Source organism: Gouania willdenowi, unplaced genomic scaffold (assembly GCF_900634775.1).
Source record: "Gouania willdenowi unplaced genomic scaffold, fGouWil2.1 scaffold_333_arrow_ctg1, whole genome shotgun sequence".
Classification (NCBI taxonomy): Eukaryota; Metazoa; Chordata; class Actinopteri; order Blenniiformes; family Gobiesocidae; genus Gouania; species Gouania willdenowi.
In genome coordinates, this window is record NW_021145095.1 from 275,593 (window position 1) to 289,640 (window position 14,048).

Consider the following 14,048-nt stretch of genomic DNA (forward strand, 5'->3'; position numbering starts at 1 on the left):
ACCAGCTGATTAATTGTAGCCTATTGAAGTGTATGAGGGGAACATATACATGATTGTGATTTACGTCTCAGGAAGTGTAAAGATCCAGCCTTGCTGAAAGAAATGACAGCGATGCCTTCAGTAGAGAGAGAACATCAGACCTTCACAACGTGTAAAGAGTTTGAGGAATGACTGATCATCTGATTCAGGAGACAAATGCAGTACAGAATTGCTGCAATGTGGACACAGCTCTTTTTTACCTTTTAGGGACATCTCTAGCGTGTCTCCACATCACCACTCTCATCCTGATATGAGTTCATAAAGGTGTGTGTTTGAATAAACATGTAATGTAAGTAAACACTGTGAGCCATAAAACGTTAATCTTAATCTGATCATATTTCAGGAGGGATTTGGTGTCTCATATTGTTTGTTAGGACGTGGGGACCTCTGCTGGTCATTTAGGATTATGTTTTTCAAACACGACAGGCCTGCTCAGCAATTTCATGTTGAAATTAAAAAAACACCAAAACTTGATCTTTATGTAGCTTTTGTAAAGCTTTTAATGATGTATCACTCTCTGTGATAGATCATGTGCCTGCTTTATATTCTCTCTCCCTCTATGCTTTTATTCTGACACCATCACTTCCGCATGTCAGCTGAAAAAAAAAAGCCAGACCACGTGACCTCGGTCACGTGACTTCGTTTTTCGTTTCAGCGTTCGGAACGGAAAAAGGAAACAGCTGATTTTCTATTTTCAATTCTAAACGGGGAAAGGAGAATGGAAAAGGGAAACTGCTGTTTTTCAATGTTCAATTGTAAAAGGGAAAAAGAGAAAAGGACACGGGAAAATCGAAAAACGGGCCAATTTGGATTTGTTTTATGGTTTTTTGATTAAAACGGTAAAACGTTTTTTTTTGTTTTTTGTTTGAAGAGGAGAGGAAAAAATACGGTTATTTAATTTTGGTTTACAGATGAATTTGGGATTATCCAATGATACCCAGACCGTATCTCAGCTTGTGTATGTGCTACAGACTTTACACCTTTGGAAAGGTCTCAATGAACTCTATAAGATATCAAAGAATCAGACCTCTAGCACCATGTACTGGGAAGTTACACAAGTTCATCTCTGAAGGCCCACAACTCAGACCCCTGGGGGCCCGGAAGGGAACCGACGAGAGTTCCGGTTCTCACATATGTTAAGGGGGCCGTTAATCCGATAAAGGAGCCATTGACCCCATCTCGATAGCACCTTGCGTTCCTGAGTTAGAGCCCAAAGGTCACCAAAGGTCAAGAAAAAAATTTAGAGGCTTCCGCACAGGGAAGACACCAAATGGTCAATAACTTTTGATAGGAAGATGCCACAAACTTGTGCTTTACATCGTTGAAAAGGTCTCAATGATCTCTAAAACATATAAAAAAAATCAGACCTTCAGCGGCTTTTAGTGGCGAATTAGGCAAGAGAAGAAAATGTGAAATTCCACTGATGAGGTGTATCTCAGCTTGTGTATGTGCCACAGACTTGTGCTTTACACCTTTGGAAAGGTCTCAATAAACTCTATAACATATCAAAAAAAATTCCACTGATGAGGTGTATCGCAAGCTTCTCCAGATACCTCTTTTTTTGCTCTTGGTATCAGTTTGTCCCTGTAAGGTCCCTTTTCTTTCACCTTCTCTTTTTCCATTGCTTTTCTTCTTTTTCCTTGTCGTATCCCTCTATGCAAAAAGTAAAGCTCTGGCAAATGCGTGAAATTCTGGGGGCGTCTACCACCATCATGGCTGACGGGCTCAGACCCCCCCCAAAACAACCCAACTCACCACGTGACTCCTCACTCTCAATACTGCTTGGCCAATGCAGGATGTCTGAGGCAGGGCTCTACTGGTACATTGTCATGTTTCAGGTCATCCACAGGGTTCAAAGACTATTTAAAAGGTATTCAGTGTTAGTTGTTGTACTGTCAATTAATGCTTTAAATTATTATTACTCCTCATGAGATTGATCTAACACGGTGTAAGACTAGCTTCACTGAATGTAGCTTAATAGTTTAATGGTCAAATAAAATGTCTGTTTTTTGTGTGTTTTTATTTTAGGAAAGGTCGTAGAAGCTCAAACCTTGGACCATCAGAAGGCTGTGATTTTAGTGTGTACATTTTCAAGTTTCTAGGACCTTCCGTTGATTTTTAAGGATTTTTTCAAGAATCGTGGGAAAAAAGAAGACATGCAAATGAGGACATTTTATTGGTACACCTGCTTGTTAACTGACCTATATAATTGGAGCAGCTCAGTTTCACAGCCATTCAAGCTCTGATCACCACAGTGAGAGGTTCTCTTGCATTTGACTTGAAAAAATCTGTTATGTCTGTTTCCCCTTTGTATTACTCCCATATAACCCAGTACTCACCTGTTCTATTTTTTTTGCCTGTTTTTTTTATCTGTTTTTTACTGACCTGTGTGTTTTTGTTCATTGATTTCTTGTACCTGTGCTTGTGTTTTACTCTACTTTTTAACAATGCGAGTCCTGCCATCTTACATCTTTATTTTCAATGCTGTGCATACGTCAGATTGCTTTTTCTTGTTTCTCATTCTGGATGCACACAAGCCTTTCTACAGCAAGGAACAGGGAGCTCCATTGCATCTGATTGGGTCATTCACGTTCCACTATTTCAAAAGCAATGGCTGACCTGCCGGTTTTATTCCACAGGGCATTGCATTTTACAAAGCAGACCGAGACAGTCTCCTGAACATTTCGTTGCTAGCTCCTGCAGCAGTGGTGTCAAGAGTTGATATGAGATTGAGGAGATGGCATGCACACTTTTGGTGCTTTGGAAGTTGGTACTCAAGGCCGGTGTCATCGTCCAAAATAGCAGACATATTTTGATACTCCACCTCTAACTCACTTTAATCTTCTGACGCATGATCAAGGATGGAGTCTCTCTCCTTTTGTCCATCAGCAACTGTGTCTTATTTCTCATCCACACCATATAATTGAAAAGCCTTCAGGAAGTTTGAGCCACTGTCTGTTGTTGTCTTGGCTACTTTTTCCCAGATGTGGTACTCAGAATGTATTACCTCCAATGCTGCAGCAAGGACATCAAATGTGTGCGAGCCTTTAGAGAAGTGGGGTCTATCCAGTGACAGGTGACACCTAAGTAACTACACTGGCTGACAGACCAGCAGTCTGTTGTAGTAGCAACATGGTTCACAGTGCTCAACTTTTTGATGATTGTGCTCTTCATGTTCTTTGCAGCTTCCTGTATTCTACAGCACAATATTTTCCTTGTCATTACTGTACACTGAGGTTGCAAGGTTTCTATTATAGTCTTAAAAGATGGTATCTCAACCAAAAACAATGGTTGGTTGGCTTCACATACAAAATTTAGCACAAGTGTTGTCTGTGTTATACGCCATGGAGGGACAGCGATGGAATCTGTGGAATTCTTCAAAGGAGGTTCATCAGAAGTGGAGGATTTTTGCTTTCTCTCAGACTCTATTAAGTCAGTCTACATTGACAGTTTGTTGGGGTGAACTCTCTGTTGACAGAAATTAAATATCAATGAGGCTACAGAGGATCTATTCATTCAAATACTCATCAGACCAAATTCAAACAGAAACATTTCCTACACATGAAATTTCTGCTCATCTGAATGGTCTAGTTCAGACATAAACAACTGAAGGCCTGGGGGCCACATGCGACCCCCAAAACAAAATTTTAATTTATGAAGTTGGAAGTTATATGAACAACATAATATACAGAACTCCAGAAAACAACAACAAAATGTCAAGAAAATTACAATAACAAAACAACAGAAACAAAACAAAAACAGAAAAAGCTTTAAAAAAATTCAAAAAATGATCCATAAAACACTCAAAATGACAACACAGACAAACGACAACAAAAATGTGCTATATAGACGAGAAAATCTACAGAATGAATTTTAAAACAAGGTATTTACAAGCTTATATTAATGCTCGGATTGGTCATTCTTCTAAATGCTGACATGAATGTTGATGTCTCATCATTATGTTTCAAACATAATGCTTCATAGTACTATTATATTCTAGAAAAAACCTTTTCCTACAGTTTTTGGTGATTGTGATTCTAAAATGGACATAGGAGCACCAGTGCTGGTTGCAAATGTGCACATTTTCTGTAATCATTGTAGGCTATTTCACATTCATTTCTAAATTGGTCATGTGGAGTGGAGGCAGACATTTAGCGATTGTGTGCACACCTGGTCTGCCCATCTTTGTTGGAGACAATAAATATATCCCTATCAATAGGCTACGTGCCACAGTCCTTTAAAGTAGCTGTAATCAAACCCCTTCTCAAAAAACCTACTCTTGATTCCAGCACTTTAGCAAACTACAGGCCTATATCTAATCTTCCTTTTATTTCAAAGATTCTTGAGAAAGTTGTGGCGGCTCAGCTCTGTGACTTCCTTCAAAACAACAGCCTGTTCGAGGACTTCCAGTCAGGTTTTAGAGCTCAACACAGCACAGAGACTGCTTTAGTTAAAGTAACTAATGATCTACTCTGGGCTTCAGATGAAGGACGACTCTCAGTGCTGGTTTTATTAGATCTTAGTGCAGCTTTTGACACTATAGATCACTATATTCTACCAGAGAGATTAGAGGAATTACTTGGAATCACAGGGACTGCCCTAAACTGGTTTAAGTCCTACCTATCTGAAAGGTACCAGTTTGTACACGTGAATAATAGGTCTTCTGTGTACACTAAAGTAAGCTACGGAGTTCCTCAGGGCTCTGTGCTAGGTCCAATCCTCTTCTGTATCTATATGATCCTCCTTGGTAATGTTATGAGAAAATACTCTGTTAACTTTCACTGCTATGCTGATGATACCCAACTGTATGTATCAATGAAGCCAGGTAAGACAAATCAGCTATCTAAACTTGAGGCCTGTCTAAAGGACATTAGGGCCTGGATGGACCAAAATTTTCTTCTTCTTAACTCAGACAAGACTGAGGTCATTGTACTGGGCCCTAGTGTTGTGTTCAAGACCGCACTATCCGAGACCAAGACTTGCCCGAGACCAGAATGCACCGAGACCAAGACAAGACCAAGACTTTCGGGAGCCGAGACCGAGTCAAGACCAAGACCGAGACAAGCCGAGACCAAGACCAAGACCAAGACCATAAACATTTTTTTTTCAATTTAAAAAAATATATAAATAAATAAAATTATGACAAGGTTCAACAGTTAAATAACATCTCTCTTTAATTTTAGTTTATTTTAAATACATTTGACGGACAAAAAAGGTGCCTGCAAAAAATTAACTAAAATATTAAAACTACTACTGCTACTGATAAATTCAAAATTATTCTACATATTTGAAAACAAGATTTTTATGTCAGCTGAATGTACAGCAAGTGTTTAAAAGCATTTCTGCCAAGAAATAATGATTCTTGATTCTGATTCTTTCAGTTGTTCAGGTTTAACAGGTCACAGATTTCACAAGATAATTTTTTAGTTTGAAAAAGCCTTTACACAGGCCATTTTTATTAATTCACTTAGTTGATATAGTTTAATTTGGTTGCTGTAATATAACTGGATATTCAATTAACAAAGGTTTCCAACTGTAACTGTAAAAGTGAAACTTTCTGAAATAAAACTACAAACAAGTTGTCATCAGTGTAAAAAACATAGAGCTACAGGTAGATGTGAAACTAAATAAAACAAACAAACCCTGGAACAGTCATGTGACAAATTAATCAATTGTTCTTGTTGAGAATTATTATTATTATTCTGGAAACAGAAACTATAAAAATTAATTATATTGTGAACCTGTTTATATTGTGGGGAACATATTGTATACATACATGTAATTGGAGTCTAAAGACACAAACAAAAAACACCACTTTAAAAGATAATAGACTAATATAAAACATCTTTACAGTTATTTGACTCATTCTGTGATGCGCGGCGATGACGCGCTGGTGACGACATAATCCAAGATGGCGGCGGCCCGGACTACAGCCGATATTATGTAATAAAGCCTTAAAAGACATGGATATAATGAAAAGAGTGGATGGACAGATGCATAAACATGCAGACTTTCACACGGACACACAAGGACTTATTAAACACACACAGACTTATTAAACACACACGGAGTTATTAAACACACACGGACCTCAGTAAACACGGTAAAAGGAACAGGCCTCACCGCTCGGCAGGCACTAGGACCCAGAAGCAGAGTAAGTGCGTCACCTATCCATCATTCACAGGCTGTAATATCATCAGTTTATCATTTTACCAGTTATTAGAGCTACTGTCTTTACCAGGGAGATAATATTTATTACTGGTGATTGTTTTCTGGAGTTTTACTGGGATTTTTACCGGTGATTAGTTCATATCTCCCTTCTGCTCCGCAGTCCAAACTGACACCGCAGCCACACACACACACACACACACACACACACACACACACACACACACACACACACACACACACACACACACACACACACAGTCACATTAAGGAAGGTTGTGGTCATTATACGGGGTGGATTAAATAATAACTAAAGGATTGTTTTATCCCGTTCTTCTCCGTGTTATTATCACATTATAAAAAAGGTTAAAAATAGCAGGAATTAGTGCTGGTCTCGAACGGTCTTGACGGAAAATCCCGAGTCCGGGCAGCCCGAGTCCAAGACAAGACCGAGTCAAAATGCTTCAGAGACCGAGACAAGACCAAGACCTTTAAAATTTGGTCTCGAGACCGGTCTCGAGACCAAGACCGGTCTTGACCACCCCAACACTACTGGGCCCACGACACCTTAGAGAAACCTATGCTAGCCTAACTGCCCTAGATGGCATTACTCTGGCACGAAGCACAACTGTTAGAAACCTTGGGGTTCTATTTGATCAGGACTTATCCTTCAACTCTCACATAAAACAGACTTGAAGAACTGCCTTCTTTCATCTCCGTAACATTGCTAAAATCAGATCTATCCTGTCTCACAGCGACACCATCAAGCTAGTCCATGCTTTTGTTACCTCTAGACTGGATTATTGTAATTCTCTTTTAGCAGGCTGCCCGAGTAAGTCACTTAAGACACTTCAGCTGGTTCAAAATGCTGCAGCACGTGTACTGACTAAAACTAGGAGAAGAGATCACATTACTCCTGTATTAGCCTCTCTGCATTGGCTTCCCATAAAATATAGAATAGAATTCAAGATTCTTCTTCTCACTTATAAAGCCCTAAATGGACAGGCACCAGTCTATCTCAAGGAGCTTTTAGTGCCATACAACCCCCCCAGAACACTATGCTCTCATAATGCTGGACTACTCGTTTGTCTCTAGAAGTCGTATAGGAGGAAGAGCTTTCAGTTATCAGGCCCCACTTCTCTGGAACCATTTACCAACCACGGTTCGGGGGGCAGACACCCTCTCTACCTTTAAGGTTAGGCTCAAAACATTCCTCTTTGGTAAAGCTTTTAGTTAGGAACCAGCTCATAGCTCATAATTAAGATGCAATAGGCATAGACTGCCGGGGGGGTCTGGCATGCTCAGTTGGAAAGAGGTTGGAGAGGGCGTTAAGAGAGAGGTCATTTAGGTTAGAGAGGGTCCGGAGAGGGTCCCATTCCTCTCTCTAACACTCCCTCTATGTATGCTTCTTCCCTTGTGTGTTTGCTCCTGTACTCCTTCTGGCTTTTGTCTTGCAGGTCCGTGGGATCCTCAGTGTGGAGTTACAGAGTCTCAACAACTCTGTCTCCACCCTTTCCTCTGCACACACCCAACACAGCATAACGTGGATGGCTGTTCATCATAGGAATGGGATCCACACAAGGTTCCTGCTGTTTAACAGAAGGTTTTCCTTGCCGCCATGATGAATTCATGTTGGGTGTGGGATACATATGTATGTGTATATACGTATATATGATATGTGTGTATCTATAAAATGAAGAGTCCGTCCTTAAGACTGCTCTACTGTAAAGTGTCTTGAGATACCATTGGTTATGATTTGGCGCTATACAAATAAAAGATTGATTGATAGATTGAAAAAAAAGGGAAGAATATTGCTTAGGCTTGTCCCAGTTGGACGAACTGCATAACTCCGATAAAAGAATCTGACTTTATGTTGTATAATTTGAAAGAAGAGAAAACAATAAATTTCACTAAAGCCAGCCAGCCAAGCCACAGTGGGCAAGCCGAGGCAGCTGAGACAACGAGCCAGCAAGCAGGTTCTTCCAATCCATCCAGCCAGCAAGCCAGGTAATTAGCTAGCTAACTAGCCCATATAGCAGAACCTTCGATAGCTCAGATGGGAGAGCGGAGGACTGTAGAGTGGGTTGCTGTGATCCTTAGGTCACTGGTTCAACTCCGGTTCGAAGGAATAATGTTTTCACAAGTTTATCTTATCAGACATAATATTTCAACTATCTTGTCTTCGGGTGCCCATCCTGCAGGCCAGCAACCTCTTGATAGACGATCCTCAAGGAAAATGTCCTGTATCCTCAACACACTCAGTGCCGTTGACACGATAATTTGTCATTTCAAATCCAAATGCTCACTGCCATTGACAAGAAAACTCGTTATTTGCATTTTATCACGGAGATTATTAGAATACACCCTAGCAGAGGTCCCTAATCAATATCCATCCATTTTTAGGCCCACTTATTCCTGTTTGTCAGTGTCGCAGGGGTCACCGGTGCCAATCTCCAGCTCTCATTGGGCGCTGGGCGGGGGTACACCCTGGACAGGGCGCTAGTCCCTTCATCAATATCTAAGCTGTAATGTGTTGCAGTTACCAACTGGTGCCCTGAAGGTGGCAGCAGTGCACCTTTAGATGGGAGATCAGCCACTGATACTACCATTAGCTAAGGAAGGAGAAGCAGAGAGGAGGGAGATTATGGCGCTATGAAGTGATATTGTGAAGTATCCAGCAGCTCACAGCACCACATACTAACACAGAACATGTGTGGACTTGAGTGGATTATTGATAATGTTGTGATTGTGAGATAAAACCATCAACCTACCAGACTAAACGGGTCATCCGAGCATGTCGGGAGGAAGAGGAAGTTACGTCTGTGCAACTGACAGGGAGGGATACAAAATACAGTAAGTAAAACATTAAACTGTGAGCCAGAAAGCAAAATAATAATAATTTTTCCATTAAAAAAGCCTTTTCTCAGTGTTGTTGTTATTTATTTGTTTTTGGTTTTTTTTGTTTGTTTTTTTAAGGAAACCAATGTTCAGATGTAATAGTTTTCAATAAAGCACAAAAAATTGGTTCAAAGTCGCTGGCAGATTTTTTTTAGGAAAAGCCGTTTCTCTTAACTTTTTGCTCTGAAACTGGCAATTTGTGTAAAACTTGTTCTATTCAAGGGCTGATTTCGGGTGAACGAAACAAGCCAAAAACAAACAAACAAAATTCTGATGAAAGTAGAGGCCTCAATCTTTCAGAGTCTGGTCTCAGATTTTAGATAGTCATAGTACAAAATATCCTGTGGGTCTTTAAATATCTCTCAAAATGCTCCAAAACGGCTGGCACTCAGGGGGGTCGAAGCTCTGAAAATGGCTGGCACTGAATGGGTTAAACAGTCAATAAATCTGCAAACCACTTTTTTCTGCTCAATACAGGTGTATTTTGGGTATGAAGTAGTGTTGTTGATTGGTCATAGTCCAATTCTCAACATTTTAGTCAAAGTATTTCAATTTGGTACATTTGTAATAATGTAAGAGTGACTGCCCTCAATGGGACAAATCCTGGCTATTACAATTTTGCTCTTGGCTTTAAACAAGATTCTGTGACGTTTCGGGACAATCTTGCATCACAAACAAGCACTGTTAGCCACAGGAGCCAAAGGTGCTCTAACAAAAAACTAACACCTGTGGCCTCTGCAATATGTGGTGAGTAGGTTGAATTGAGAGGATTATGGAAAGAGTGGGAAAATGAGTATTGAGTAGCTTGTTAGCATAGCTTAGATTGTTCTTTGAAGATTTTGTCATAGACTGGGGGTGTTGATGGTGTACGATGGCACTTTGTCAGAATGGCCGAGCGGTCAAAGGCGCTGCGTTCAGGTCGCAGTCTCCTCAGGAGGCGTGGGTTCAAATCCCACTTCTGACAGCAATACAAGGCATTTATGCAATCCTGATTTTTTTTTTTTTCATAGAAATTGTAGATAAAACGCTCATACAAGTTTTGCATGTGGCAAGGACAATAAGCATATATTCTGTTTTGCAGCGCTCTACTACTGTGTTCTGCTAACGCTAATCAAACTTCTTGTCATTGATATTCTAGCCTTGAAAACACCTATGGCTTCTCTCTCCTCCCCTCCGCTCTCCTGCCCGGTGTGTCAGATGTTTAGTTACTCCTCGTCCTCCTTTAGGGACAATGGTAGTTGCATAAAGTGTAGCGTACTGTTAGATATGGAGGCGAGGATCAACAATCTGGAGAAGCGGTTCCTCACCCCTGATACCAAAACCGAAGCTAGCAAGCAGGACCTAGCCATTGCGGGCCGTGCTAGCTCTAGCTTAGCTTCCCCCCCGGCCAGCAATGACTGGGTTTCTGTCCGTCGTAAGCATAGTCGAAGGTCAAAAAGCCACTCGGGACACCACCATGTTCACGTCTCAAACAGGTTCTCCCCCCTCCGTGAGGACAACACACTCACTGGGGAACAAACTCTGATAATTGGCGACTCCATAGTGAGAAACGTGAAGCTAGCGAAGTCAGCGGGCATTGTGAGGTGCATCCCAGGGGCCAGAGCGGGCGACATAGAATCAAATCTAAAGTTGCTGGCAAAGAGTAATCGTAAGTTTGATAGGATAGTCCTCCATGTCGGCACTAATGACACCCGACGTCGTCAGTCGGAAGCAACCAAAGTGAACATTGAATCAGTTTGTGCTTATGCTAAAACAATGTCGGACTCCGTAATTTTCTCTAGTCCCTTACCAAATCTGACCAGTGATGACATGTATAGCCGCATGTCATCATTTAACCGCTGGCTATCGAGGTGGTGTCCAGAAAACGAGGTGGGCTTCATTGATAATTGGAGATCCTTCTGGGGAAAACCGAACCTGATAGGAAGAGATGGAATCCATCCTACTTTGGAGGGAGCATCTCTACTATCAGAAAACATGGCACAGTCACTGTTATGACATCTCATGAATGAGACCATGTTACAGAGGGGGAGTCCTCCACGCCCCTCTGCGCTTGCCTTAGGACAGTTTCCCTCCCATTGCTACTATGATAGCTGTGTTCATCGCCATGGCAACTGTTGTGATGGTGATGAATATTATTTTATGGAGACGGTGTCTGTCCCCCGACCCATATTTCACAATGATTTTAACATAAAATCAAATAAAAGAGCTATCAATTATAAAAATCTGAAAAAAATTAAAATCTCAAATCTAGAAACACCAAAACATAAAACCATTAGATGTGCTCTATTAAATATTAGATCACTGAGATCCAAATCTCTACTAGTAAATTACCTTATCTCAGAAAATAACTTTGATTTATTCTGTTTAACTGAAACATGGCTGTATCAAGATGAATATGATAGTTTAAATGAAGCCACTCCTCCCAGTCATTTAAATACTCATGTGCCACGAGACATAGGCCGTGGAGGTGGTGTAGCAGCTATTTATCATTCCTCTCTCCTAATCTATCCTAAACCAAAGGCCAGTTACACTTCCTTTGAAAGCCTGTTCAAGTTCTTGTTCTTGTGAACTCTTGCGTGCACACACACACAACTGTGGAACTCTTTGTGACTGTTTTCTCCATAGAGACTAGTAACAAATGTAGAGACTTTATCTTGTGTTATTGGAGAGTTTTCTGATGTTTTAGAGACATAAAAGCATGTATCACTCACTGCTGTGAGGACAGTAAGAGGCTCAGAGCCACAGCTGATCAGAGCAGACACACTCCACACTGCAGATGAAATGTGTCTGTTCTCTGTCTCCACCTTAGATAATGTTTCTCTTAGTTTTACAAGCTATTTATCTCGTTTGTTATCACTCTCTGTCTGACTCAGGGCAGACTGTGCACGGACTGAAAGCAGATCAAGTGAAGTCCACCACACACACAGAGTCAGAGGAACCTCTGTGACTCTGTTCCTCATGAACATGTTTGTGCCTTTATTCTGTTGCTTCTCCACCTCAGTCTTCATTTTTCCTCTTGATTTGACAAAAGTCACGTTAGAGATTTCTGCTGGAATATAAAGCCATGAGACTTTCTCTACTCTCAGATCAAGAACACACATTGACTTTTGACGAGCAGCTCAAGCAGCCAATAGTAATGCTTAAAACAGCTCATTGGATGGCCCCATTGTTAGAAAGAACTCTGATTGGCTGACATCCATTCTGTATTGATAAACTTCATTTTCAGAGCCTGGAGAAGGAGAAGAGATTCACTGTCTACTCAGAACACTTTGGATTACAATATGCTCAAAGATGATTATTGATTTTTGACCAAATAACATTAAAAAAAAAAAAAAAAAAAACATACTGCAGCTTTAAGCTAAGGGATGAGTACTGCTGAATTTTCACCTGCCAACTTTCTGGGTGTTTAGAACCGTAAGTGTTTTAACTCACACATTTTTGCAGCTTCATAGGCCAGTTAGCTCAGCTGGTCAGAGCGTGGTGCTAATAACGCCAAGGTCATGGGTTCAAACCCCATACTGACCAGATATTAATCAAGGACCATAAACCTGCTTTCATGTGTTGTAAATGTTAGTGTATGAGTCAGAAAGGACAAGGTATGAATATGTATACAATAAACACAGATAAAGAATATCTAAACTGTTAATCTTCCCAAACCTGGAAGAAAATTCACAAATAGCCAAAAATCTAGAATGACTGTCAGTAAAGAAGCTTCTTTTTGACATCTTAATAAATCAGCAAGTAGGACAAATACCAATTTATTGATGAATAATCCCAGAACAATTTAGGTTAAATACTAATAATACTTACTTTGTATGTGTATGCCTTGTGTATTCAGGTGTCCAACCATCATTTTGTATCCACAGTTGTGATGGAGCTGCAGAATGTAGGTTATACTTTCATCCAAATCATTGTCTTACAATGTAGTGAATAAATCATGGACTCTGTTTATCCAAAACAATGAGAAAGGTCACAATAGACATGAAATGAAAACTGTCTGTGAAATGATCTAACCATTGTATGTAATAAAAACTCATAGACTAATAATAATGTAGCATATTTTTAATGATCAAACATGTACATATATTAGCACACTATAGCTACAACTGTGCTTGTTTTGACAAAGTAAGTTTTACTGAACTCTAAATTAAAACTACTGCTAACCTGGACAGATGCTAGAGATAACAAGGGCAAAACAATACTAGATGACTTTATACATTAGCTGATATTAAGGACAAGGGCTGATGTGCTGTTAAAACAGACCAGATTGTTTTAATGTAGCCTAATTGTTGTGTAGTCTACATGACATTAGAACCTGAACATATGCCATATAATATGACCAGTCTATAGCTTCATAATATAAGTATTGAAATGGAATAGCAATGCAACGTTAGCCTAGCCTACTATTAATACACATTAACGTGAGTAATATTTACACACAAATATAGTTCTACTAGGGATGTAACGATTAATCGTAAGGCAGTTAAAAATCGACTCATAGGTACCACGGTTCACATTGATGCTCTGAAAATTGAATCGCAGTACTTTTTTTAACCAGCAGAGGGCGCTATATATTAATCCTTCCAGAAGCGGACGTGACAGGCAGAATCTGCTACTATTTTCTTTCTGGCCGCCATTTACTGTTAAACATGCTCATAAATGATTCTTTACTCCTTTAGCACCAAAAGAATATCTGTAATATTACGTGAATATCTGTAAAAGTCATGTTTTTCTATTAGCTCTGTCTGCTAGCATAGCTTCTCTTCTTCACTGGTGGAATAACTGCATGCCAACCGACCACTGGGTTACCATCGCCCTCTGCTGGTCTAAACAAATATCTGACGTAAATACAGTAAAATGTTTTTTTTTTTAAAGTCCAATTGTTAAGGCACAAAATACATTTTCAGTTGCACTTTTAAAAAGAAAAAGAACTATTATGCAGT

General features: G+C 40.0%; 3 non-coding genes across 3 annotated transcripts; all 3 read left to right on the forward strand.

Moving 5' to 3' along the window:
* The first annotated feature begins 8,248 nt into the window (after positions 1-8,248).
* On the forward strand, positions 8,249-8,335 carry trnay-gua (transfer RNA tyrosine (anticodon GUA)). Its single transcript is given in 2 exon segments — positions 8,249-8,285; positions 8,300-8,335. It is a non-coding gene; the product is annotated as a tRNA-Tyr (tRNA).
* Positions 8,336-9,986: 1,651 nt separating this feature from the next.
* Positions 9,987-10,069, forward strand: trnal-cag (transfer RNA leucine (anticodon CAG)). The gene has a single exon. It is a non-coding gene; the product is annotated as a tRNA-Leu (tRNA).
* Positions 10,070-12,556: 2,487 nt separating this feature from the next.
* Positions 12,557-12,630, forward strand: trnai-aau (transfer RNA isoleucine (anticodon AAU)). Its single transcript has one exon. It is a non-coding gene; the product is annotated as a tRNA-Ile (tRNA).
* Positions 12,631-14,048: the final 1,418 nt, after the last annotated feature.